Genomic DNA, 27,482 nt, shown 5'->3' with positions numbered 1-27,482 from the left:
CTCTAGCGAACCTTGATCGATGACACATATAAAATTGATATCGATGAAAGGAAGGGAGATAACCTCGACTCATGGACATAATTCTAACTGATTATGCTATACCTGATCCATAAATATCTTCCGGATTATTGGGCATCCAACTGCAAAATACAGTAAATAAAGCATAACTGAACCTGTAGTCATAGACAGAGTGAACTTACATCCTCAGCTCGGTTGGAGCTTGCCTTTATCCGTCTCCGTTGCCTACTCCCCAATCACCACAATGTGTGTCTACAGAGGGAGTACGGGATACCATGGCTGCTACTGTAGTCTACAAAGGGAGCACATTGGAGAGACAGATGCGCCAGTAGCATTAACCATCGCTGCTACTGTATGCCAAAACCTGAAATTGACTGATATTGTTTTGTGAAATGGACTGGCCATTAATTCAGCAAAATACCCCATCCAAGTCTTGACATTTACAGTTATTACACAATAAACTGGCGTGGTGACTAACCAAGAATCGTTGCTGGTTCCTTTATGCCCAGTCTTTGCCAAAACATGCGCACATGCAAGCAGTTAATTTCTAATGATCTCCCCTCACACCTAAGCAATATGCTATAGAAGATAGTTGGCTATGTCACTGAAAGATCCTTCATTTTTCATTTTTTGCAAATCATCCACACCACATCATGTGTGTGGGTGAATATTACCACTCCTTGATTAATAGTTATGTACCATCTGCATGATTTCATTTTTTATTTTTTTACATTAATAGTTATGTACATCTGCATGATTTCAGTCAATAGGATTTCACATGACCAAACATAAATAGATTCAAATCAATAGATTTAGACAAGTAACAAAGCTATTCTCGATGCTCAATAAGAATAACCATACCTTGGGATCCTTTCCATTCAGCGGGGTCTTTCCAATACCAGGAAGCCTATATAGCAACTGAAGTACTTGACCTTTACATGTTTAATGCCTAATCTACAATAGTCTTTTAGCTGCAATCTACAATATTTAGTTGTGAGTAAAAAATATCATGTGTTACAGATGGTACAAAAATAAAGAAGCAGGGATGATACGTACTAGTTTACAACATGATGAAACACTCTTGAAGCAAATTCCCTCTGAAAAATATCTGTGAATTCAGAACTTAACTCACCTATCCCCAACATGAGGGGAGGTATTTATCTTTGAAAAGCTTGTTGCTAGATGCTTCCTTTTGGTTGATAACCTACAGCAGTTTAACGGGTCTTATTATGTTGTTTCCACATGCCATACGAAATTCTCATGTCACAAAAACAATAAATAGAACTGCTGATAACAGCAAATACAACACATTCGGTTCGGGCAACGTAAAGCGTTGCTTCCGAATATTTTTACGCAATACCTCCTTTGTTTAGTTTGTGGAATCGAGTCCCGAATTTAACCCGACCAGTTCGTGCGGTTATTTCAACTCTGCGAAGTGCCATATCAGAAAGCACTACTACGGAATACATGGTGAGGGAAACCAACGCTGGCTACGGTTTCGGAAGCCGCTATATTCGGAAGCCACACTTTTTGTCCAAACCAAACACACCGATAAGTTATTGAACCTTGATTCCTGAATTAGGAGCATCCTTGGATATGTTGTGTGTATCACTTGACAGAAACCCTCTACCCAGCCTCTCAAAAGAAAATCATCTGCCCAACAACGTGGAACTTTCTAGAACCTCTAGCGAACCTTGATCGATGACACATACAAAATTGATATCGATGAAAGGAAGGGAGATAACCTCGACTCATAGACATAATTCTAACTGATTATGCTATACCTGATCCATAAATCTCTTCCGGATTATTGGGCATCCAACGGCAAAACACAGTAAATAAAGCATAACTGAACCTGTAGTCACAGACAGAGTGAACTTACATCCTCAGCTCGGTTGGAGCTTGCATGTATCTGTCTCTATTGCCTACTCCCCAATCACCACAATGTGTGTCTATAGAGGGAGTATCAGATAACATGGCTGCTACTATAGTCAACAGAGGGAGCACATTGGAGAGACAGATGCGCTAGTAGCATTAACCATGGCTGCTACTGTATGCCAAAACCTAAAATTGACTGATATTGTTTTGTGAAATGGACTGGCCATTAATTCAGCAAAATACCCCATCCAAGTCTTGACATTTACGGTTATTACATAATAAACTGGCGTGGTGACAGGCCATGAATCGCTGTTGGTTCCTTTATGCCCAGTCTTTGCCAAAACATGCGCACATGCAAGCAGTTTAATTTCTAATGATCTCCCCTCACACCTAAGCAACATGCTATAGAAGATAGTTGGCTATGTCACTGAAAGATCCTTCATTTTTTGCAAATCATCCACACCACATCCTGTGTGTGGTTGAATATTACCACTCCTTGATTAACAGTTATGTACCAGCTGCATGATTTCATTTTTCATTTTTTACATTAACAGTTATGTACACCTGCATGATTTCAGTCAATAGGATTTCGCATGACCAAACATAAACAAATTCAAATCAATTGATTTAGACAAGTACCAAAGCTATACTCGATGCTCAATAAGAATAACCATAGCTTGGGATCCTTTCCATTCAATAGGGTCTTTCCAGTACCAGGAAACCTATATAGCAACTTAAGTACTTAACCTTTACATGTTTAATGCCCAATCTACAATAGTCTTTTAGCTGCAATCTACAATATTTAGTTGTGAGTAAAAAATATCAGGTGTTACCGATGGTACAAAAATAAAGAAGCAGGGATGATACATACTGGTTTACAACATGAGGAAGCACTCTTGAAGCAAATGCCCTAAGAAAAATATCTGTGAATTCAGAACTTAACTCACCTATCCCCAGCATGAGGGGAGCTCTTTATCTTTGAAAAGCTTGTTGCTAGATGCTTCCTTTTGGTTGATAACCTATAGCAGTTTAACGGGTCTTATTATGTTGTTTCCACAAGCCATACGAAATTCTCATGTCACGAAAACAATAAATAGAACTGCTGATAACAACATATACAACACATTCGGTTCGGGCAATGTAAAGCGTTGCTTCCGAATATTTTTACATAATACCTCCTTTGTTTATTTTGTGGAATCGAGTCTCGAATTTAACCCGACCAGTTCGTGCGGTTATTTCAACTCTGCAAAGTGCCATATCAGAAAGCACTGTTACGGAATACATGGCGAGGGAAACCAAAGCTGGCTACGGTTTCGGAAGCCGCTGTATTCGGAAGCCACACTTTTTGTCCAAACCAAACACGCCGATAAGTTATTGAACCTTGATTCTTGAATTAGGAGCGGCCTCAGATATGTTGTGTGTATCACTTGACAGAAATCCTCTGCCCAGCCTCTCAAAAGAAAATCATCTGCCCAACAACGTGGAACTTTTAGACCCTCTAGCGAGCCTTGATCGATGACACATACAAAATTGATATCGATGAAAGGAAGGGAGATAACCTCGACTCATAGACATAATTCTTTCTAATTATGCTATACCTGATCCATAAATCTCTTCCGGATTATTGGGCATCCAACTGCAAAACACAGTAAATAAAGCATAACTGAACCTGTAGTCACAGACAGAGTGAACTTACATCCTCAGCTCGGTTGGAGCTTGCCTGTATCCGTCTTCGTTGCCTAGTCCCCAATCACCACAATGCGTGTCTACAGAGGGAGTATGGGATACCATGGCTGCTACTGTAGTCTACAGAGGGAGCACATTGGAGAGACAGATGCGCGAGTAGCATTAACCATGGCTGCTACTGTATGCCAAAACATGAAATTGACTGATATTGTTTTGTGAAATGAACTGGCCATTAATTCAGCAAAATACCCCATCCAAGTCTTAACATTTACAGTTATTACACAATAAACTAGCGGGGTGACAGACCAAGAATTGCTGCTGGTTCCTTTATGCCTAGTCTTTGCCAAAACATGCGCACATGCAAGGAGTTTAATTTCCAATGATCTCCCCTCACACCTAAGCAATATTCTATAGAAGATAGTTGGCTATGTCACTGAAAGATCCTTCATTTTTCATTCTTTTTGCAAATCGTCCACACCACATCCTGTGTGTGGTTGAATATTACCACTCCTTGATTAAAAGTTATGTACCATCTGCATGATTTCATTTATCATTTACCATTTTTTACATTACTAGTTATGTACATCTCCATGATTTCAGTCAGTAGGATTTCACATGACCAAACATAAACAGATCCAAAACAATAGATTTAGACAAGTAACAAAGCTATACTCGATGCTCAATAAGAATAACCATACTTTGGGATCCTTTCCATTCAACAGGGTCTTTCCAGTACCAGGAAGCCTATATAGCAACTTAAGTACTTAACCTTTACATGTTTAATGCCCAATCTACAATAGTCTTTTAGATGCAATCTACAATATTTAGTCGTGAGTAAAAAATATCATGTGTTACCGATGGTGCAAAAATAAAGAAGCAGGGATGATACATACTGGTTTACAACATGAGGAAGCACTCGTGAAGCAAATGTCGTATGAAAAATATCTATGAATTCAGAACTTAACTGACCTAACCCCAACATGAGGGGAGCTCTTTATCTTTGAAAAGCTTGTTGCTAGATGCTTCCTTTTGGTTGATAACCTACAACAGTTTAACGAGTCTTATTATGTTGTTTCCACAAGCCATACGAAATTATCATGTCACGAAAACAATAAATAGAAATTCTGATAACAACATATACAACACATTCGGTTCGGGCAACGTAAAGCGTTGCTTTTGAATATTTTTACGTAATACCTCCTTTGTTTAGTTTGTGGAGTCGAGTCCCGAATTTAACCCGGCCGGTTCGTGCGGTTATTTCAACTCTGTGAAGTGCCATATTAGAAAGCACTGTTACGGAATACATGGCGAGGGAAACCAAAGCTGGCTACGGTTTCGGAAGCCGCTGTATTCGGAAGCCACACTTTTTGTCCAAACCAAACACGCCGATAAGTTATTGAACCTTGATTCCTGAATTAGGAGCAGCTTCAGATATGTTGTGTGTATCACTTGACAGAAATCCTCTACCCAGCCTCTCAGAAGAAAATCAGCTGCCCAACAATGTGGAACTTTCTAGACCCTCTAGCAAACCTTGATCGATGACACATACAAAATTGATATCGATAAAAGGAAGGGAGATAACCTCGAATCATAGACATAATTCTAATTGATTATGCTATACATGATCCATAAATCTCTTCCGGATTATTGGGCATCCAACTGCAAAACACAGTAAATAAAGCATAACTGAACCTATAGTCACAGACAGAGTGAACTTAAATCCTCAACTCAGTTGGAGCTTGCCTGTATCCGTCTCCATTGCCTACTCCCCAATCACCATAATGCGTGTCTACAGAGGGAGTACGGGATACCATGGCTGCTACTGTAGTCTGTAGAGGGAGCACATTGGAGAGACAGATGCGCCAGTAGCATTAACCATGGCTGCTACTGTATGATGTAGCCCCGGCGAGGAGAGGGATGGCTGCTACTGTATGATGTAACAACGGTGAGGAGACGGATGCGCCCTGGTGCGCTAGACATCGAGGGGAGGATGATATGTAGGGAAGAAAGGCCTTCAACTTCGATGGCTAACGGCGCAGACATGAGGTCACCACACCGAGCTGATGCTTTATCCCAGAACTTCATATTCCTTTTGATCCTCACCTTGGTTGCTTCACAGTCGCCTCGCCGCCGTCTTCATGCCTCGCATGGACTGTGGGCCAAGATTGAAGCCGCTGGAGAGGTCAAATCTCGAGGGAGAGGGAGAGGGATGAGGACAGGACGGGAGGCCGCTGGGAAGGTCGAGGCTAGAGGGAAGGGCGGACACGCTGGGTACGATACGACTGTTCAAGCGGTAGTTGCGGATCGAGGAGGGGAATGTGCGTGTGTGGGTCTCCGCTATTTTCTTTTCTCATTTTTCTCGTATCGGCTCCTTTGTTTACGCTGGAATTTTCTTTCTATATGAATCACGCACGATGCGGTGGAAGTTGCGAGCGCACGAGGCGGGAGTAGCGATCCTGGGGGTGAGGGAATAGGGAGGTCGAACCATCACGACGTTCGATTCTACTTTAATAGTAGAAATGTTGAGACTCCCTATTCGGCGCCTCCAGTGCGCGTGCACAAGGTATCTGCTGGTTTCTGGAGAAATAGACACCGGCTTTCTAGAGAAAAACTGGAATTTTTTAAGATTCACAAATTTGAAAAGAAATGGGGATTTGAAAAAATGACCATCGTTAAAAAAGGTTGATGGATTTGAAAAAATGATAATTTTTTAAAAATGTTCATGGATTTGAAAAATTGTTCACAAAATTCAAAAAATGTTTGCGAATTTGAATAAAGTTCGGCGATTTAAAAACACTTCACGGGTTTGAAAAGAAAGTTCGTGAATTTGAAAATTTCATAAAATTGAGAAAAGTTCACAAAAATGAAAACTTCATGAATTTGAAAAATGAAATTGTGAATTTGAAGAGTTTGTAAAAATGAAAAGTCATCAATTTCAAAATAGTTTGCAAAAAATGAAAAAGTTCACAAACATTTGGACAAGTTCACAAATTTTGAGGGAAAGAAATTCAAAATATGACAAAAATGACAAGATTGAAAAAAATCACGGTTTTGGGAAATATTACGAATTCAAAAAAAAAATTCACACATTTGAAAAGAAAAGAAAATAAAAACTAAAAATAATAACTAGACAAGATGTCGGTGGGAACGACACCTATGGGATCACAAGAATCCCTACTACGGTTAGCGGGACGCGGGGTCGTGAGAAGAGCGGATCAAACAGATAGTACACAATTTTTTTATCCAGGTTTGGGCCGCGAGGATGCGTAAAACCCTACTCCTGCTTTGGTGGATGTATATTCCTGTTCTTGAGCTAGCTCTAGGGCATTAGGAGCTCCAAAAAGCCGAATCCTCCTCCTGGTCGCCTCGGGCCTCCTTTTATAGAAAAAGGGGTTGCCACAGTGGCACGCAGGAGGTGGAAAGGGTACAGTGATGCGAGGTTATCCCTCGCATTACATGACAAGGCACATTTAATGCGTCTTGCTTAGGTGTCCTTGCTTTATCAGGGACGGGGGAGAAACCTGTCTCGTCCGTCGCCGCTCCTTCTTGTGTCGACATGCGCCCTGGCCAGCGATGCCTGTGATGCCATGTAGGCAGGCAGGCAGCTGAGGTGGTGCAGTGGAGGGTCTTCACAAAGATCTGCATGCCGCCACGTAGGTTCCTGCCCAACTGGTTGGGTCGGCAGCCGCATGCGTACGGTGGTGGAGGTTTAGTTGGTGTGGGCCTGATGGTGGCCCTGCGGATGTTCTTGGCAAGGGCCTTGCCGGGGCCCCGGCAAGGGTCTTGCCGGGGCGCCTGCTGTCATCCCCGGCAAGGCGCTTGCCGGGGGCCTTGTGGTCTTCCTCGGCTGGGATCCCACCAAGGGTCGTCATCTTCTATTGTACGTATCTGATCTTGAATGTCTTCACAAAGATCTACATGCCACCACGGGGATGTCTCCCGAATCCTTGCCCCATGGGGGCAGTGGACTCAAGGGTGATTTGCTCCGTAGGCGTGGGGCGAGTTGCCGCGACAAGGGTCTTGCCGGGGTTGCTAAAACTGTCTCCCGACAAGGATCTTGCCGGGGGAGTCTGCTTCGTCTCCTTTGTTCTTCGTGGTTTTGGCCTTGGCGTCGTCTTAGTTCCCTTGAGCTTCGGTCTTACCCTGGCTCACCTCCCTTGCCTTGCTTGGTGTGGTGGTGCCCGCGGCTCTGACTGCCCATGCACAGTTATAGGGGTACAAAAAGTGCACCCCTCTTTTTGTACACCGACAGGAGCCCCTGGGCCTGGGCCACACATAAGCGCAACGTATTGTTGGGTCAGGCCCAGAAACGGTGTGCGGGCAGGCGGGGCGGTTTTTACCGCGGTAAGATTCTTCGCGCGCTGCGCTTCCCACGACTCGTGCGCGTGGCGCGGTGTGGGGAGGTGGACGTGACGTGGGCAGCATGCGTGGGGTTGGTCTCTGCACGCATGCATCACGTCGTAGTAAAGGGGCGGTTCGTGCCTTCCCCATAAATGGAGGGAGGCGTGGAGGCGCGGCCCATTTACTGAATGGGGCTGAGGCGCGGTCTTCAAGGCATCCACTCCCCACGATCACGGGGTGGGGAGAGGTCGCCTCACCCGTCCCCTCGGTTCTGCACGTCCGCCACGTGTCTCCCATGCGCTTGGGGTGGCAAACGGTGGAGGCGGGAAACCGGGCCGTCGCTGGTTGGGGTGGCGGGACGGTCCTGGCTCCCTGCGCCTTGCGTATCTCGATTGGCCGAGCGGGGCGGCCGAGCCCCAACGCCGCTCCTTTATAAAGAGCGGGAGGGGGGGATGGCGTCCCACATTCTTTCATCTTCTTCTTCCTTCAGTTTCTGCTCCTCCCTTCCATCCGTCATGGAGGGAGGGAATCCCGGTCCTTCAACGGTGGCGGCGAGGGTCGCCGCTCGACAACGCGTCCCTCCTTCTCCTGCGCCTGCGGTGGCAGAGCCAGCCGCGAGGGGAAGGGGAGGGGGCGAGGCCGGGGCGCTCGGGGAAGAGGAGGACGGGGTGGCGCGCCGGCCTCGCCTCCGCCAGCAGCTCCCCCTCCAATGGAGGGCCATCTTGGGGATGCCCCTTGTGAGTTCTTCGTCAGGCTGCGCCGGCCTCCACGCCGTCGCCTTCGTCTCCCGACTCCATTTGCGTGGGAGATGGAGCTGGATCCACTGGAGTCATTGCGGCTGCACATGAGGGGCTGCGGGATCAGTGGCACGCGGGTCCGCGTCGACTTCCCCGCTCCTCACGTGATGTATCTTCATCGGGGATGGAAGACGTTTGCTCATATCCACAGCTTGACGGAGGGGCTCACTCTCCATTTTAAGCTGATGGAGGGTGGCCTTCTCTCCGTCAAGGTCTTCGGGCACTTTGGGACTCGTACAAGGTGCTGAGTGGAGAGCTCTTCTAATAGTGAAGACTCCTCCTTGGGCGGGAGTGACGAGGAGGACAGCGGCAGCGACGATGAGGGCGGTAGGCGGCAGGATGACGGGTCCGACTAGGTGTCGGGTGCCGCTCCGTGCGGCACCGGCGACCCCATCATCCGTGTCGGCGGCTCCTTGAACTTCTCGGGATCGTCTCCTTGGGCGGCTGGCGTTGGGAGGCTGCGGAAGAGGAAGAGGGCGGGCGGCAAGGCCGTCAAGTCGGAGTACGCGGGCACCGACGCCTTCGACGCGTACTGACGTCCTGCCGCCTCGTCTTCGAGCTCTGCTTCCGGCGCCGCCATCACCACCCAGCCTTTGGACGGCCACCAAGATGTTCTCCCTGCATCTTCTGCCACCCGTAGCTCGCCTAGGTGCTCCTTTTGCCCTTCTCGCCTCCTTGACCTGCCTCCTGAGGAGAGGGACAAGAAAGGGATTACGGGCACCTTATCTCTTTTTAGTTTGTAAGCCTTCGGGCCTTTGTTGAATTTAAAACTTGTAATCCCTTCATTAATGTTTTTCATTCCCTACGGACTGTACCTGAGTGGAATGTTTTTAATGAAAAAGGGATGCTTGTCGGGTCATTTGTTTGCGGGTGGAACCCACGACAAGGAGTGAATCCTTGATATCTCTAAGATAAACATTTTCTCACCCGGCAACAGGCCTTGCCGTCTCCCCACTTCGCTCGACCTTTCTCACGCCTTTGGCGGAGGCAGGGATGAGGCGAGTTCAGGCTCCTTGTTTCATCCTTTCACTGCCGCGACTACGACCAAACTTGGTCCCAGGAACGAGCCCTAGGGCCTAGATTTAGGGGAACACGGTAGCTTAAGGAAAAACGAGGTTTCACATACCTCAGTCCAATGGAATGCATGATAAGGGATGAAGAACTTATCTGAAGCTGCAGCCCCCGGCAACCCTGGTTTGCCGTGGGTGAATCTTTGCTCTTGCAGCCCTCGGCAATACTGGCTTGCCGGGGCCTAGATGCTGGTTTGTTCCTTTTTTTCTCCCCAAGTGGTTTGGCAAGGATATCTATGTGTCCTGTGAACCAAAGAAGACAAAAGAAAGACAAAGAGACACACACTCGACCTCTAAGCTAGGGGTTAGTTGCCGCTAAGCACTATCAACCCTAAACAAGGACGAGACTCGACCTAGCATGCATGCTATAACTTAGGGCGCCAACACTTCATTTATTTATGCTCAGGGTCTGCACCTGGCTTTGTACAAAGGGTTACATGCGTCATCGGCGAGGCTCGTACAAAAGGTGGCTTGCCGGGGGGCCCGGCAAGCCGCGCCTCACGGGTAAAACTTGCGAAGATGCTCAATGTTCCAGGAGTTACTCACCGGAATGGCATCTTTGGTCTCCAGGCGGACTGCGCCGGGCCTGGTGACTCGTATTACCCGATAAGGGCCTTCCCACTTTGGCGTCAACTTGTTGGAATTCTTGGCTGATTGAATGCGCCGAAGAACAAGGTCGCCTTCCTCAAAGCTTCGGGCATGAACCTTGCGGCTATGGTAGCGGCGCAAGGCTTGCTGGTAGCGCGTTGCTCTCACAGCCGCCCGAAGACGATCTTCCTCAAGGAGCGTTGCATCATCTTGCCGCAATTGCTCTTGCTCAAGCTCGTCATAAGCGAGTACTCGAGGTGACCCGTATATGAGTTCCTTGGGGAGAACTGCTTCTGCCCCATATACTAGGGCAAAGGGTGTCTGGCTGGTGGCTCGATTTGGTGTCGTTCTGATTGACCAAAGAACCGCCGGCAATTCATCAATCCAGCGCCTTCCACTCGTGTGCAGTCTGTCAAAGGTCTTTGTCCTCAGGCCTCGTAGTACTTCAGCATTTGCCCTCTCAGCTTAACCATTGCTTCGTGGGTGAGCAACGGAAGCGAAACAGACCTTGCTGCCGAGGTCTTGAATATATTGCATGAAGGTGTGGCTTGTGAACTGTGTGCCGTTGTCGGTGATGACCCTATTGGATACACCAAAGAGGCACCCAGTCCTTTGAAGAACTTGACGGCTGACTGTGCTGTGACCTTCCTCACTGCTTCCACTTCTGGCCACTTTGTGAACTTGTCGATTGCAGCGTACAAGTACTCAAAGCCCCCGACAGCGCGGGGGAAAGGGCCCAGTATGTCAAGCCCTCAGACCGAGAAAGTCCAGGAGAGAGGAATGGTTTGAAGGGCTTGAGCTGGCTGATGAAGCTTCTTTGAATGGAACTGACATGCTTCACACCTGGTGACTAGTGTCGTCGCATCCTGGAGGGCGGTGGGCCAGAAGAAGCCTTGCCGAAACGCTTTGCCGGCAAGGGCCCTCGACCCTATGTGGGATCCACATACGCCTCCATGTATCTCCGCCAACAGCCCCAGTCCTTCCTCTCGAGGGATACACTTCAATTTCACACCCTTCGGCCTCTTTCTGTACAGGACGTCATCGACGAACTGGTACATAGTAGAGCGACGGGCTACTTTTTCCACTTCTTCCTGCACCTCAGGAAGTTCCCCTGTTTGGAGGAATCGGACGGTATGCTGTGCCGACGCTGGAGCCTGGGGCTCGACGGCGAGGACTAAAGTCATTTCCTCCGCTATAGGAGCGCCTGTCTCCACGACAAGAGCTTGATGCTCCGTCGGAGCTAGCCGTCCTATGGCGGGCTCAGTGTCTCCGGCAACATCCTTGCCGGCGGCTTCGGGGAGCTTGGCAGGAAAGTACTTGCCGGGCCCTGATTTTCTCCTCTTGTTCTGTTCTGTTGATGGATCAACGGATGGCTGAGTTAGCCGAAGCACAAAGGTACCTGGTTCCACAGGTAGCTTGAGGGCAGCGCGTTTTGATAGGTAATCGGCGATGTCATTCTCTGCTCGGGGAGCGTGTTCTGCCTGTATACCATCAAAACGCTCTTCCAGCTTTCTCACTTCATCGATGTAGGCCTTCATCAACGGGCTCTGGTAATCCTTGTTGACTTGCTTGACGACAAGTTGCGAGTCGCCCCTGACGACGAGTTTCTTGATTCCGAGGTCCGCCGCGATCCTAAGACCAGCAAGCAGCCCTTCGTACTCAGCCGTATTGTTTGTTGACACCTCCCTGGGGAATTGGATCTGGATCACGTATTTGAGGTGCTCTCCGGTGGGCGCGACAAGCAGTACGCCAGCCCCGGCGCCCTATATGGAGAAAGCTCCATCAAAGTACATGATCCAGTCGCAACTTGCCTCCTTGCCGGGGAGAGCAGTCTCTTGGGATTCTTCGTCAGGCGTCGCGGTCCATTCTGCAACGAACTCCGCCGGGACTCGGCTTTGAATCGTCGAGGTACTCTCAAACTTGAGGCCAAAGCTGGACAGTTCCAGTGCCCACTCTACAATTCTTCCCGTTGCGTCTGGATTGTGCAATATCCGTTGCAGAGGGAGGCGAGTGACGACAGTGATTTCGTGCGCCTGGAAGTAGTGACACAGCTTCCTCGAGGCCATAAGAAGGCCGAAGAGCAGTTTCTGCACACCGGAGTACCTTGATCTAGCCCCCTGCAGGAGGGAACTAACAAAGTAGACCGGGTGCTGCATCATTTTCTTCTTCGGCGGCACTCCAACTGGCTGTGTTGTCTCTGCATCGGTGGCATCGGGCTCTGTCGCTGCCATTACCTCGTCATCAATTTCTCTCTGCGCCACTAGTGTGGCGCTGACCACCTGGTTCGTTGCCGCCAAGTATAGCAGCAACGGTTCTCGTGGCCTAGGCGCAACTAGTATTGGCGCGGAGGAGAGGTACCTCTTCAAATCTTGCAATGCTGCTTCGGCTTCTGGTGTCCACTCCATCGGGCCTGCCTTTTTCAAAATCTTGAAAAAGGGAAGGGCGTGCTCGGCGGACTTGGAAATGAACCTGCTCATGGCGGCAATGCAACTAGCAAGCCGACGCACATCCTTGACTCGCTTGGGTGCCTCAATCTGCTCTATAGCTTTGATCTTGTCCGGATTGGCCTCTATCCCGCGCTGCGACACAAAGAACCCGAGAAGCTTGCCGGACGGGACGCCGAAGACACACTTCTCAGGGTTCAGCTTGAGATTGATCTTGCATAGGTTTGCAAATGTTTCTTTTATATCCGGTATGAGGGTTGCCCTGTTCTTGGTTTTGATCACTATATCATCCATATAAGCTTCCATATTTCTATGGAGCTGGGGTTCAAAACCAATCTGGACCGCCCTTGCAAACGTTGAACCAGCACTCTTCAACCCGAAAGGCATCCGTATGAAACAATACGTACTACATGGGGTGATGAATGCCGTTTTCTCTTCGTCTTCTCTTGTCATGAAGATCTAGTGGTAGCCGGAGTAGGCATCGAGGAATGACAGCAGATCACACCCAGCCGTGGAGTCAACAATCTGGTCGATGCGCGGCAATGGGAAGGGGTCTTTGGGACAATCCTTATTGATATCTGTGTAATCGATACACAGCCTCCACTTCCCATTTGCCTTGCGCACTACCACCGGATTGGCCAACCACATTGGATGGAGCACTCCTCTTACCAAACCCGTTGCTTCCAGTTTCCGAATCTCCTCTGTGATGAACTCTTGTCGTTCCAAGGCTTGCTTTCTGACCTTCTGCTTGACGGGCCGCGCATGAGGATAGACAGCAAGGTGGTGCTCAATCACCTCCCTGGGAACGCCGGGGATGTCGGATGCTTGCCATGCAAACACATCGACATCCGCCCCCAGGAAGGTGACGAGCGTGTCTTCCTATTTGTCGTCAAGGGCGGAGCTTATGGTGAAAGCCCCTCCCGTGCCGTCCTCCTTGACAGAAACCTTCTTGGTTCCCGACGGTGTGGCCCTAGATTTCTTGTTTCTGCCGGTGGAGCTCTCTGGCACGTCCTCGACGGGAGCACTACACTCCGAAGAGGTGCGCTTGCCGGAGTGGGTGCCTGAGGTCTCACCGGTCTTCTTCTTTTTCTTTCCCGGGGCTCCAGCAGCAGGAGCAAGTGCCTTAGCAGTGGCGGCTGCTGCAACTGCTTGTTGGTAGAGTTGGTCAGCGCAAATTAGCGCATCCTTCTTGTCTGATGGGACGGTGATGATCGTCACATGCCCCGACATCTTCAGGGTGTTGTAGGCGTAATGTGACGCCGCCATGAACTTGGCCAGCGCTGGGCGGCCAAGGATCCCGTTGTAAGGCAAGGGGATCTTGGCAACGTCGAACACAATCCTTTCTGTCCTATAGTTTAGATCACTCCCAAAAGTCACGGGCAACGTGACCTTTCCCTTTGGTTGACTTCTTCCCGGGTTGACCCCATGAAACGTGCCCGTCTCTTCGAGGTCTTCATCAGGAATCTGCAGTTTCTCGATCACGGCAGGCGAGATTAAGTTCAGACCGGCCCTGCCATCGATTAGCATCTTTGTGACCTTGAGGTTGCGTATTGTTGGTGAAACCAACAATGGCAAGCACCCGACTGCAGTAGTGGGATCAGGGTGATCCTCAGTGTCAAAAATGATAGGTGTGCCGGACCACTTTAGCGGCCTTTGGGCATCAAACGACGGCTCGGCCGCTGTAATCTCACGCGCCCACTGTTTAAGCTGGCGGTGAGAGGTATGCAGCGAGGCGCCGCCATCAACGCACATGGCCTCTGTAGCTTTCTGAAATTCTTGGTCACCAGACTCATCGTCCTCTTCGTGATCATCATCTTCTGGCTTTTTGTCACGGCCCCGGGCGGGCCTCTCCTACTGTTTATCTTTGCCGTGATGGCCCGCCTGGCCGTCACGCTTCTTGCCGGACCCTTCAGCACCGTCCTGGCCTTTCTCCTTGTCCCGCCTCTCATATTCAGCCCTCTGCTTCTCAGCAAGGAGCTCAACCTATCGGCAGTTCTGGAGATCATGGCCTTTGGTGCAATGGATCTTGAAGTATTGCTTGTTGGAGTTTCCTGGCTTCTCGGCAGCCGCCAAGGCCCGGCAGGCGACACATCCGGCAATTTCCTTGCCGGGGTCATCTGCCTTGGTTTTCTTGGCGGAGCCGGCGTCGCCAGATCCCTCGACGGCAAGCACGGCTTTACCTTTGCGCTTCCTGTTGCGGCGCCGACCTTTCTTTGCCGGGGCGGTAGTATCCTCATCTGAGGAGTCAGTTTCCACGCCGGCATCTTCGCCGGGGTACTTCCTTCCCTCTTCAGCCCGGGCACATCTGTCGGCAAGAACATAGAGTTCTGCCACGTCTTTCACCTTGTTCATTGCCAGCTCTTCGCGCATCTTGCGGTTACGCACGTTCTGATGGAACGCGCTAATGATGGCGGCAGGGTGAACATCAGGGATATTGTACTATACTCGGCTGAACCTCTATATATACTTGCACAGACTCTCGCCTCCCTTATGGGGAATGACGTGCAGGTCGCTTGCTTGGCCATGGGCTTGGTGGTCTCCAATAAAGGCGCCAACAAACTCATGGCACAAATCCGACCAGGAGGAAATAGAGTCTACCGGCAAGTGCATCAACCACGACATGGCGTTGGGTTTAAGAGCCAATGGAAAGTAATTCGCAAGCACCTTATCGTCGCGGGCTCCGGCAGCTTGCATCACGATGGTGTAGATGCTGAGGAACACAGACGGGTGGGTCTTGCCATTGTACTTCTCGCCAACATCAGGTTTGAAGGTGCGGCGAGTGGGCCACTGGAACTGCCGCAGCTCACGGGTAAAAGCCGGATAGTCTACCTCGTAAGGTAGGCCTCCAGGGCTCTCCGAGGCCGGGTGGTTCGCAGCAGGCCCTGCTCGCCTGTCTGACTGGTGGCCCACTCCACGCCGGCGCTCGATATTGGTTCGAGCGTCTTCATGGGCTCGTTCCCGAAGAACTTGGCGCTGGTCACAGTGGGTCCGTGGGTCAGACGACGCTATGGAAATGTCATCGCCCGTGATATCGCGACGATCCGGCGTCCGCGGTATCGGATGGGGAAGAGGTGAATGCACCGTGGTTGCGGCGCCGCCGGCCTTTTCGCCACTGGTGCGCGGGACTCCATCGGAGCGTCGACCCGGGGGACCCACCGGACTTGGTTCGTCTTTGTTGGCCACCACAACAAGGCTTCGGATAGTGGCTCTCCATTCGTCGAGTTTCCCCGTAGTGGGAGGAAAGTCGAGGAGCAACTGTGCGCGCGCCAGGGCCTCTGCTGGCGTCGGTGGCAGCGGAACCTGCACGGATCGTGACGCGCTTCGACTTCTGACCACGTCAGAAGGAGCTATATCATGACCCCGCGGTCGCATGCCGTTTTCACCAGCGCTTCGGCGAGCGGGCAGGTCTTCTACGTCCCGGGAGTGGCGCTCGGGGCTCTTCTCGCGGCGACGCTCGGGATCTTCGGCGTGATTACGCCGTTCATCGCGCGCTGCCTGGGAGGAGCGCGCTGTTGGCGCCGGCGTGGGAGTCTTGGAGGCCCTTGCGTCGCCTTCGGGTGGGGCGGTGATGACCTTGGAAGGCCCCGCTCCATCCGCGGAGGGCCTGGCTCAACCTTTGGATTTGGCGTTGTGTGGCCCGTTACCAGGCGCACAAACATCGCCGCCTCCCAAACTCCGGCTGCTGGGATGGTGTTGGTGTTCGCGAGCAGCGCCCCGGGTCCTTTCTGCGACCGGTCCGCTGCTCGCCCGCGACGGGACGGGCTGTCCGGCTTCCGATTGGCCAACCGCCACCATCGTCTTCTTCTTGGGCGCCATGATGATGAAGAAGCGTCGAACTAACTGCTAAAGCCGATTCTCACAACTGTGCCCCCTACCTGGCGCGCCAAAGATGTCGGTGGGAACGACACCTATGGGATCACAAGAATCCCTACTACGGTTAGCGGGGCGCGGAGTCATGAGAAGAGCGGATCAAATAGATAGTACACAATTTGTTTATCCAGGTTCGGGCCGCGAGGATGCGTAAAACCCTACTCCTGCTTTGGTGGATGCATATTCCTGTTCTTGAGCTAGCTCTGGGGCATTAGGAGCTCCAAAAAGCCGAATCCTCCTCCTGGTCGCCTCGGTCCTCCTTTTATAGAAAAAAGGGGTTGCCACAGTGGCACGCAGGAGGTGGAAAGGGTACAGTGATGTGAGGTTATCCCTCACATTACATGACAAGGCGCATTTAATGTGTCTTGCTTAGGTGTCCTTGCTTTATCGAGGACGGGGGAGAAGCCTGTCTCGTCCGTCGCCGCTCCTTCTTGTGTCTACACGCGCCCTGGCCAGCGATGCCTGTGATGCCATGTAGGTAGGCAGGCAGCTGAGGTGGCGCAGTGGAGGGTCTTCACGAAGATCTGCATGCCGCCATGTAGGTGCCTGCCCAGCTGGTTGGGTCGGCAGCCGCATGCGTACGGTGGTGGAGGTTTAGTCGGCGTGGGCCTGATGGTGGCCCTGCGGATGTTCTTGGCAAGGGCCTTGCTGGGGCCCCGGCAAGGGTCTTGCCGGGGCGCCTGCTGTCATCCCCGGCAAGGCGCTTGCCGGGGGCCTTGTGGTCTTCCTTGGCTGGGATCCCGCCAAGGGTCGTCATCTTCTATTGTACGTATCTGATCTTGAATGTCTTCACAAAGATCTGCATGCCACCACGGGGATGTCTCCCGAATCCTTGCCCCATGGGGGCAGTGGACTCAAGGGTGATTTGCTCCGTAGGCGTGGGGCGAGTTGCCGCGGCAAGGGTCTTGCCGGGGTTGCTAAAACTGTCTCCTGGCAAGGATCTTGCCGGGGGAGTCCGCTTCGTCTCCTTTGTTCTTCGTGGTTTTGGCCTTGGCGTCGTCTTAGTTCCCTTGAGCTTCGGTCTTACCCTGGCTCACCTCCCTTGCCTTGCTTGGTGTGGTGGTGCCCACGGCTCTGACTGCCCGTGCACAGTTATAGGGGTACAAAAAGTGCACCCCTCTTTTTGTACACCGACACAAAAACTGGTCCAGAAAACACCACAACCGAAAGTAAGAAATATAAACTGACCAGAAGCTTCACAAAACCGGGAGGGGAGGGCCGGTGTCGTGGAATTGTCACGGCAGATGTCCTAGTGGAAAGACTTAGTTGTGGAGCCATTGTGACGTAGTTAGCTTAAAGGGGTTAAACAGATCAAATGACACATGAGTTTATACTGGTTCGGCCCCTTGTGATGAAGGTAAAGGCCTAATCCAGTTTGAGATGGTATTGCTTATGTTTCGATTGCCAGGGAGCGGATATGCTTGACCTAGCTTTCAATCTGTTGTCTCTTGCCCTAAGCCACTGTCGGGTCGTCCCCTTATATACACGGGTTGACGCCCCATTGCTTACAAAGTCCCAAACAGCTCATACAAACGTGTCCGGCCCGGTGACTTATCTTACATGCCTTACAATACAAGTCACGTATACATGGCGGTTTACACTTACAGGCCTTAAGCCGCCTTTGGGCTTTGAGCCCTTTAGCAAACTTACTACATGAACTGCCATCTTCAACAGATTCACGGGCTTGGTTTATGAACCGCCATTAGGATAACCCGGCCCCTCCGGGCGGGTCATATCCAATAGTCATATCCCCAACATTAGGCCCCAGGTTGATTTGAAGTTGTTCATGTCAATCTTCAACACTTAGAAAAAATCCCTTCTTCATCTTTTTGAGAGATATTGTAACCCGCCATGACGTCATCTCCTGAGATTGCGGTAATTAGCCATGACGTCACATGTTATTAATATTATATACGGCCCAAATCTTAATAAATCTTTTCTTTTAATGAACCTCCAAAAATCGAGGCGCTCGCGCCGTCACATATCCATTTTCTTGTCTCCTCGAATCCCGCACCTGCCACTTATCCTTCCAGCCTCATAAATAGGGCCACGGGTCCTCTTTTCACTCTCCCCCTTCTGGCTTCTTGTCTTCATCTTATTCCTCACAACGCTCCAGCGCCCGAGCTCCGCCGCCGTCGATCTTCGTCCGCTACTTCAACTCCGGTCGCTGCATCACCCTGAACGAACCAGAACATCATGGCGCCCCTCCACTGTTCATCAGCGTCGGTAAGCATTCACCTTTCCTCTTAATAGATCTGCCTTAGGTTTTCCTTGTTCGTCGACGTTCATCACCGTTCCTCCTTCTCTTTCCTAGATTGCATAGTTTTGATATGAAAATGACACAAATCTTGTGCGGTATCAGTTTTAGCACTTGTTTTTTAATATCAGAACATATCCTCATTACAACAGATCTAATCTGGGCATCCCCACTTTTCTGCTACCGCCACCTTAGGTTTAGATTTTATTTCATTTCTCTGAACTGCTGCAGATCCAATCTTATAGCTCCAATATGTGAAACCTGTTTGTCCCAACACTTAGTAAAATTCGCTCTTGTCAGATCTTGAATATCAGTGCTTGTCATGGCGGCTTACATCACCGGCTTATAATTACCCATATATCATTAGGCCCCATTTAAGCCACCATTCAGAGTATATGTTGTAGTTTTTTACTTCCGGCTTTAATGAATCAACTTAACATGGCAAAAAAATTCTTTTCTTTATGCGTTTCTCTTCACAATGCCGCCAAAGACAGTCACTTCATGCAACTGGGTTAAGTCCATTGTTACCAAAGACACTCTTGAAGATTTTGTCAAAATCGGGTACTTGCCAGCAAAGAATGTTATGCATTATCGTGCCCCCAATCCAGGCAAAGAAAGACCTCAACCAAAGGTTGGCGAGGTCATTGTTTTCACTGACCACATGAACCGGGGCTTCTCACCACCCGGCTCTAAATTTTTCTGAGATGTTCTGCACTTCTTTCAACTCCATCCGCAAGACATTGGACCCAATTCCGTGTCAAACATTTGCAACTTTCAAGTCTTCTGCAAAGTATACCTTCAAGAGGAGCCCAGTGTTTAACTTTTCAAAGAATATTTTTATTTGAACCGCCAAAACAAATTCACAAACGGACCCAGCTTGGAACTCGGTGCATTCTCAATTCAACGAAGAAGAGATGCTATCTTCCCCTATGCTTACTTGCCGAGTCATCCCAAGGACTGGAACTAGACATGGTTTTATTGCAAAGATACCTCTCCGGCTGATGAGAATCCATTGCCGGGTTATCATGTCGAGCGCCTGGACCCAAAACATCTTCTTCCTGAGAAGCTTACCGCTGCCGAACGTGCAAAGCTTGCCCCCATCACTGCAAAGGTCAAAGCTCAGCTGGGAAACGGTTTAACTGACATTGACTTGGTTTGGTGCTGGGTTTCTTGGCGAATTATACCCTTGAGCCACCAGCCCGGCTTAATGTGTACTTACACTGGTGGTATAAAGGATCCACTGCACCACAGCTCTATACGCTTAACTGATGAGGCAATCAACGAAATGACCAAGTCCCTTCTGAATGAAGATCTGAAAGATTGTAGCAAAGTGGGTCTGAACCCTTTCTGCAAACTTAACCCGCCACCAGATGTGAGTCTCCAATTTTCTTACGTTTACCTCATCATTTAAACGCTTAACTTTGATGACTTTTCACTGGCTGATTCTGATTTTTGGAAGAAGTACGACCATGAAGCTTCCAATAAAGCCGCCAAGAAAACCACTAAGAAATATAAGAAGAAATCAAGCGCCTCTAGAATGTTTGAACTAGATGACAGCTCTGAGTCGGAGGTAGCCCTTGACTCCCTTGGCTCCTTTTTCAATCACCTTATTGACATTGATTATGCTCAGGATGACATGGGGGTCAGCCAAGCAGCTGAAGAAGAGGTAACTATTATTTCGTCCGGCTCAGAGCCTTTGCCAAGACAGAAAATTCGACGGGTAACCCCAAAAGTAAGCTTTTTGCACCCCTTAGCTCATTTGGATATTAACTTTCTTTTGAAGCAACAGCAGCACGAGAGCCGGCGACAAACTCGGACCAGCGGAGTGATAACCCACAAATATAGGGGATCAATTATAGCCTCTTTCGATAAGTAAGAGTGTCGAACCCAACGAGGAGCTAAAGGTAGAACAAATATTCCCTCAAGTTCTATCGACCACTGATACAACTCTACACACGCTTGACGTTCGCTTTACCTAAAACAAGTATGAAACTAGAAGTGCTTTGTAGGTGTTTTTGGATAGGTTTGCAAGATAATAAAGAGAACGTAAATAAAAACTAGGGGCTGTTTAGATAAAGAAACAATAAAGTTAGTATAGCGAGTGTGGAAAAGTGGTGGTAGGAGTTGCGAAGTTGTCCCTAAGCAATTGACTACTTTACTAGACCGATAGCAAGTTTTATGTGGGAGAGGCCACTGCTAGCACGTCATCCCTGACTTGGAATTCTATGCGCTTATGATTGGAACTATTAGCAAGCATTCGAAACTACTAATGTTCATTAAGGTAAAACCCAACCATAGGATTAAGATATATTGGTCCCCCTTCAATCCCATATGCATCAATTTCTATGCTAGGTTGAAGCTTCTGTCACTCTTGCCCTCCAATACATAGTCCTATCAACATACAACTAACCCTATGGTGTGATCCACGCGCGCGCTTATATGATGGGCACCAAAGGACAACAACATAACCACAAGAAAATTAAACCAATCATAGCAATTCACCAATTAATGATAGGACAATGAAAATCTACTCAGACATCATAGGATGGCAACACATCATTGGATAATAATATGAAGCATAAAGCACCATGTTCAAGTAGATGGTACAGCGGGTTGCGGGAGAGTGGACCGCTGTAGATAGAGGGGGGAAGGTGATGAAGATGTTGGTGGAGATGGCGGAGGTGTTGGTGTAGATCGCTGTCACACGATGATGGCCCTGGCGGCGTTCCGGCGCCACCGGGAGAGAGGGGGAGAGAGCCCCCTTCTTCTTCTTCTTCCTTGACCGTCTCCCTAGATGGGAGAAAGGTTTCCCCTCTGGTCCATGGCCTCCATGGCGGCAGAGGGGCGAGAGCCCCTCCGAGATTGGATCTGTCTTTCTCTGTTTCCGCGTTCTGGGATTCTGCCCTTTCACCGTTTCTTATATATCCGGAGATCCGTAACTCCGATTGGATTGAAACCTTCGCTCCGATTTTTTTTCCGAAAATTAGCTTTCTTGCGGCCGAAGAAGAGCAGTAAGTGCCTTACAGGGGCCCCACGAGGGTCAGGGGCGCGCCCAGGGGGCGCCCCCTGCCTCGTGGCCCCCTCGGGCACCGTCGCGCGTTGATTCTTTTCCCATATTTCACAAATATTCCAAAAATATTTTCCGTCCATTTTTATTCTGTTTGGACTCCGTGATATGGATTTTCTGCGAAACAAAAAACATGCAACAAACAGGAACTAGCACTGGGCACCAGATCAATATGTTAGTCCCCAAAAATAGTATAAAAAGTTGCCAAAAGTATATAAAAGTTGTAGAATATTGGCATGGAACAATAAAAAATTACAGATACGACGGAGACGTATCAGCATCCCCAGGCTTAATTCCTGCTCGTCCTCGAGTAGGTAAATGATAAAAATAATAATTTTTGATGTGGAATTCTACCTAGCATAATCTTGATCATGTATCTAATCATGGCATGAATATTAAGACACGAGTGATTCAAAGCAATAGTCTATCATTTGACATTAAGACAATAATACTTCAAGCATACTAACCAAGCAATTATGTCTTATCAAAATAACATAGCCAAAGAAAGCTCATCCCTACAAAATCATATAGTCTGGCTATGCTCCATCTTCACCACACAAAGCATTCAAATCATGCAAAACCCCGATGACAAGCCGAGCAATTGGTTCATACTTTTTAACGCGCTTCAGCCTTTTCAACCCTCACGCAATACATGAGCGCAAGCCATGGACATAGCACTATGGGTGGAATAGAATATGATGATGGAGGTTTGTGTGGAGAAGACAAAAAGGGAGAAAGTCTCACATCGACGCGGCTAATCAACGGGCTATGGAGATGCCCATCAATTGATGTCAATGTGAGGAATAGGGATTCCATGCAACGGATGCACTAAGAGATGCCCAAAAAATAGTATAAAAAGTTGCCAAAAGTATATAAAAGTTGTAGAATATTGGCATGGAACAATCAAAAATTATAGATACGACGGAGACATATCACGGAGGTGAAGAGTTATCATCCGGCTTACCAAATACTCCAGCTCCACAAAACGGCAAAACGAGGTCTTTCCAAATTTAACTCTTTTTACCCCCTGGCGGGTCTCATTTGTCAGCCACTTCTTTCAATCCAACCTTATCAGGAGGTTTCTCGCTCTTCCTCCGGTGATTCATCTCAAACCCAGCTACCGGATTTCAAGACTGCCCCTGGGTAATATCTCTTTTGTTTTCTATCTCCTTATGCTCTTATACTTATACTAATCTCTCATGAACCATGCAGTGGAAAAGCAAAGCCTAACAAGAGGGCAAAGGTGATCAAGACGGCTGAAGACCCCCAAAGTTCCTGAGCCGGAACAACAAATTCCAGCATCCGATACCTCCATGGTACCACCCGACGAGCCTGTCCTTGACGATCCACCAGAAATTCCTAACCTCTCCAGCGACCAGACAAGACTCAATCCTTTGAATACTGAATCGTCAAGCCCACTTAAACCATCACAGACTCATACTGATGATGTTACGATCACTAGCACAAGCTTTACAAAACCGGGAAATCCAACTGTCTTGGCTCAACACTCTGCTAAACAGGACTTCATTGAAAAGCGGAAAGTGAGGTTTGATGTCACCCATTATTCCCAATTGAGTAGTAGTGAAGTACTCTCTGGCTACCTCAACCAAGTACATACCAGCCGAGATCTTGAAATTGATATGGTAAAGCAAATGCATCAAAAATATGAGGTATGAATTCCGACTTAAATACATCATGCATATCCTGTCAGCCCTCAAGTCTACTGTGTATAATAGAATTTAATATGTTATAGACTTAGAATAGCAATGAGTATAAACAACTTTGATAAAAAATCCTTCAAAAAGCCATCTTTCACTTAAACTGGATTTTAATGATCAACATTACATCTGTAGCCCCTAAGGGCCGGTTTAATTAGCATGAATAAACCGGTACTTATCAGTGTTTACAGATCAGAACTTCCTCATGTAGCCCCCATGAGCCGGCTGTGGTTGTCCATGGCACTGGCGGGTCATCATAATGTAGTAATGAAATATGAACAAATATGCATTAGCCCCCAAGTGCTAAGTATTGTTGCTTGCAAAGTGCTTGGGACTTAGTCATATAAACCAATGTAGGAAGAATTCTTCGGTAGACATTAGCCCCCAAGTGCCAAGTGTTGTTGATTGCAAAAGTCTTGGGACTTATATTCCTGTAACCCGGATATAAATGTGTTTGTAACTCTGTGTTTGTACAGGAGGCCACCACTGAACTTCAATCACAATTGGCTAATGCAAAGACCCGGTTGGAGATTCAAGAGTTTGAGACCCGGAAAGCCGATTCATAATTCAAGCTTAGTCTGGAGGAAATGGAAAAGCTGAAGACATGTTTTCATGCTGAAAGAAACTCATGGGCCGAAGAGAAAACCGCTCTAACACAGCGCGTCGAAAAGGCTGAAGCTGATTTGGAAAAGGTGACTACTAAGCTTATGGGTTTAAAATGGCATTTGTCTCAGATGGTTTCTGCTATCTTTGTGTAAGTGCATCTAGTGCCACCCCTAGTTGGTTTTGGAGTATTGACGACAAACCTGGTTGAGGGACTAATGTGTTTGTGAGAATTGCAGGATAACACAGGTAGAAGTCCCTCATTGATTCGGTTTTCCTACCAGAGATGACCCCTAAAAATGTATGAATACATTGAAGCCAAAGGTGGTATGTGAAGACATTCACATTGAAGACTATGACAAGAGAAGACATCGCGTGAAGACTATGGAGCGCGAAGACTTAGTTGTTTCATCGTTCTTTTTCTTCTTTGTTGAGTCATAGGAACCACCGTACTGTTAAGTGGGGTCCAAGTAAACTAGTCAGAATGACTGAAGTGATGCTTAACCAAAATCCTATGTCTTCGAGCAAAGACAATGAGAGCAAATCTTATCCAGAGCTGGATAAGTCAGCTTTGCTTGTAGCTCAAGTAAAGTTGCCGTGTGTGTTTGAAATCTGACCGTTGGAACACGTGTCAGTTCCTTAGTGACCCAGGGTCATTTCAGACAAATCAGGTCGGGTTGCCTAGTGGCTATAAATAGCCCACCCCCTACACCATAAATTGGTTGGCTGCTCAGAGTTAGTGCACGGCTTTTGTCGTTTGAGAGCAACCCACCTCGAAGCCTTTGAGAGAGAAATCCTTGCGAGGACAAAGCCCTAAACACCCAGAGCCAAAGAGTGTTAGGCATCACTTAAGTCTTCTTGTCTGTGTGATCTGAAGACTTATTACACTTGAGGACTGTGAATCCTCCAGCCGGTTAGGCATTGCGTTCTGAGCATCCAAGAGTCATTGTGGATCGCCGGTGAACGAATTCTATGAAGGTTTGGAAGTCTACCTTGAAGACTTACCAGAGTAATTGGGCGAGGACTGGGTGTCCTTAGCTCAAGGGGAATAAGGTGAAGACGCGGTCTTCTGAGTTGAATCTCAGCCTCCCGAACCAGACGTACAGTTGTCACAACAACTGGAACTAGTCCAACAAATCATTGTCTTCAACGAGCCACTGGTTCTATCCTTCCCATCTCTTTATTTGCAGATTGCTCCTTGTGAAGTCATTGCCTGTTTGCATTATCTATTTGTCTTCACTGTATGACTGCTTGTTCTGATTGGCTTCATACTATCTTCCATCCTGATCTATACTGCCTAGCTGCTATTAGTCTTTGTGCTTTCATTTCATTGAATACTTAACTATGGCTTGCTTAGTGTAGTCTACCTTCCACCGCATGGTAATAGGTTTATTTCTATCGTTTGTCTTCAAAACTTCCATGTTTTGAAGACTTTCATAAAAATCGCCTATTCACCCCCCTCTAGTCGATCACTAGCACTTTCAATTGGTATCAGAGCAAGGTACTCCCTTGTTCTGTGTGATTCGGTTTAACCACCTGGAGTTTCAGCTATGTCGACTGTAGGGATAATCAAAGTCTCCGTTGCATGCCCAGTCTTCGATGGAACTGAATATCCCTACTGGAAGAATAAGATGCGCATGCATCTGGAAGCCATTGATGTCGACCTCTGGTATGTCGTCAAGAATGGCGTCCCCAAGGCTGGTGAAGGTGTCACCGCTGCTGATGTCAAGAAGTTCGTTCAACTGGATTCCACTGCTAAGAACATCATCTGTGGTCATCTGACCAAAGGACAGTATGGCCGTGTGAGTGCTCTGGAAACATCCAAGCTAGTCTGGGACTGGATCTCCAAGGTCAACGAAGGTGTCTCAACCCAGAGAGATCAAAGAATCAGTGTCCTTCGCAACCTCTTCAACCGCTTCAAGAGAAACGACAATGAGAATGTTCAGCTCACGTTTGATCGACTCACTGACATCACAAATGAGCTTCAAGCCCTCGATGCTACTGAGATCACCAAGCATGAAGTCGTCAAGACACTCCTGAGATCACTTGACAGCTCGTTTGACACCCTAGCCCTGATGATTCAAGAACGCCCTGACTTCAAGACACTCGATCCGTCTGACATACTTGAAAGGCTCAACACACATGAGTTTCAGCTTTCTGAGAAAAGAGACATCTACGGTCCCAACTATGGGCAAACTCGTGCTTTGAAGGCAAAAGTTGTTTCCTCATCTGAAGAAGAATCTGATTGCAGTTCTGATGATCCTGAAGACATTGGAAAGGAGCTTGCTATGCTTGTGAAGAAGTTCCAGAAATTCACCAAGAAGAAAGGCTTTAGAAAGTCCTCATGATCCAGCTCAAGGAATGATGAAGCTTCTGCTCATGACTACAAGAAGAGAACATGCCACAAGTGCAAGAAACCTGGTCACTACATCTCTGAGTGTCCGCAGTGGGACAATGAGAACAAGAAGAAGAAGAGCAAGGAATATGATTTTGACGACAAGAAGAAGAAGAAATACTCAAAGTCTTCTTCCATGTCTTCATCACACAAGAAGAGCTCATCTGGCAAGGCTTGTGCGTTTGTTGGCAAGGAAATGGATTCAGTGGAGGAGTCTGCTTCTGAGGAGGCGGAGGTGGAGTCTGAGGAGGAGTCCGATTCTGGCGTTGCAAGTCTGGCTACAGCCTACGTTGCCAAGTCCATCTTCAACATTGAAGACAATGACTTCATCACCGACGCCGATGCTAATGACAAGGACAACTCCGCTCCCACCTACTGCTTCATGGCACGCGGTGCCAAGGTAAACTCACGCACTACTCACTATCAAACATCCAGTCAAGATGAATATGATTGTGGTTCCAAACCCAACTACAAAACACTTGCTAAAATTGCAACTGAACAACAGAAAGCTATGGAACATATTCAAAAACTGTTAGACAAAAGCGATGGCCTGTTAGACGCTGAAATGACTCGATCTCAGTCCTTAATTGAAGACATAAAAAATCTTCATGTTAAGTATGAGGAACTTGAAAGTCGTCATGAAACGATCTCAACAACTCATGAAAAGCTTTCCTATGATTATCTTCAAAGGAAGCAAGATCTTGAGAAATTGAGAGCGGCTCATGAAGATCTTCTAAGGGAAAACGAGTC

This window comes from Triticum urartu, chromosome 1 (genome assembly GCF_003073215.2).
Source record: "Triticum urartu cultivar G1812 chromosome 1, Tu2.1, whole genome shotgun sequence".
Lineage (NCBI taxonomy): Eukaryota > Viridiplantae > Streptophyta > Magnoliopsida > Poales > Poaceae > Triticum > Triticum urartu.
The sequence above is the reverse complement of the archived record's forward strand: the minus strand, read 5'-3'. Positions refer to the sequence as shown.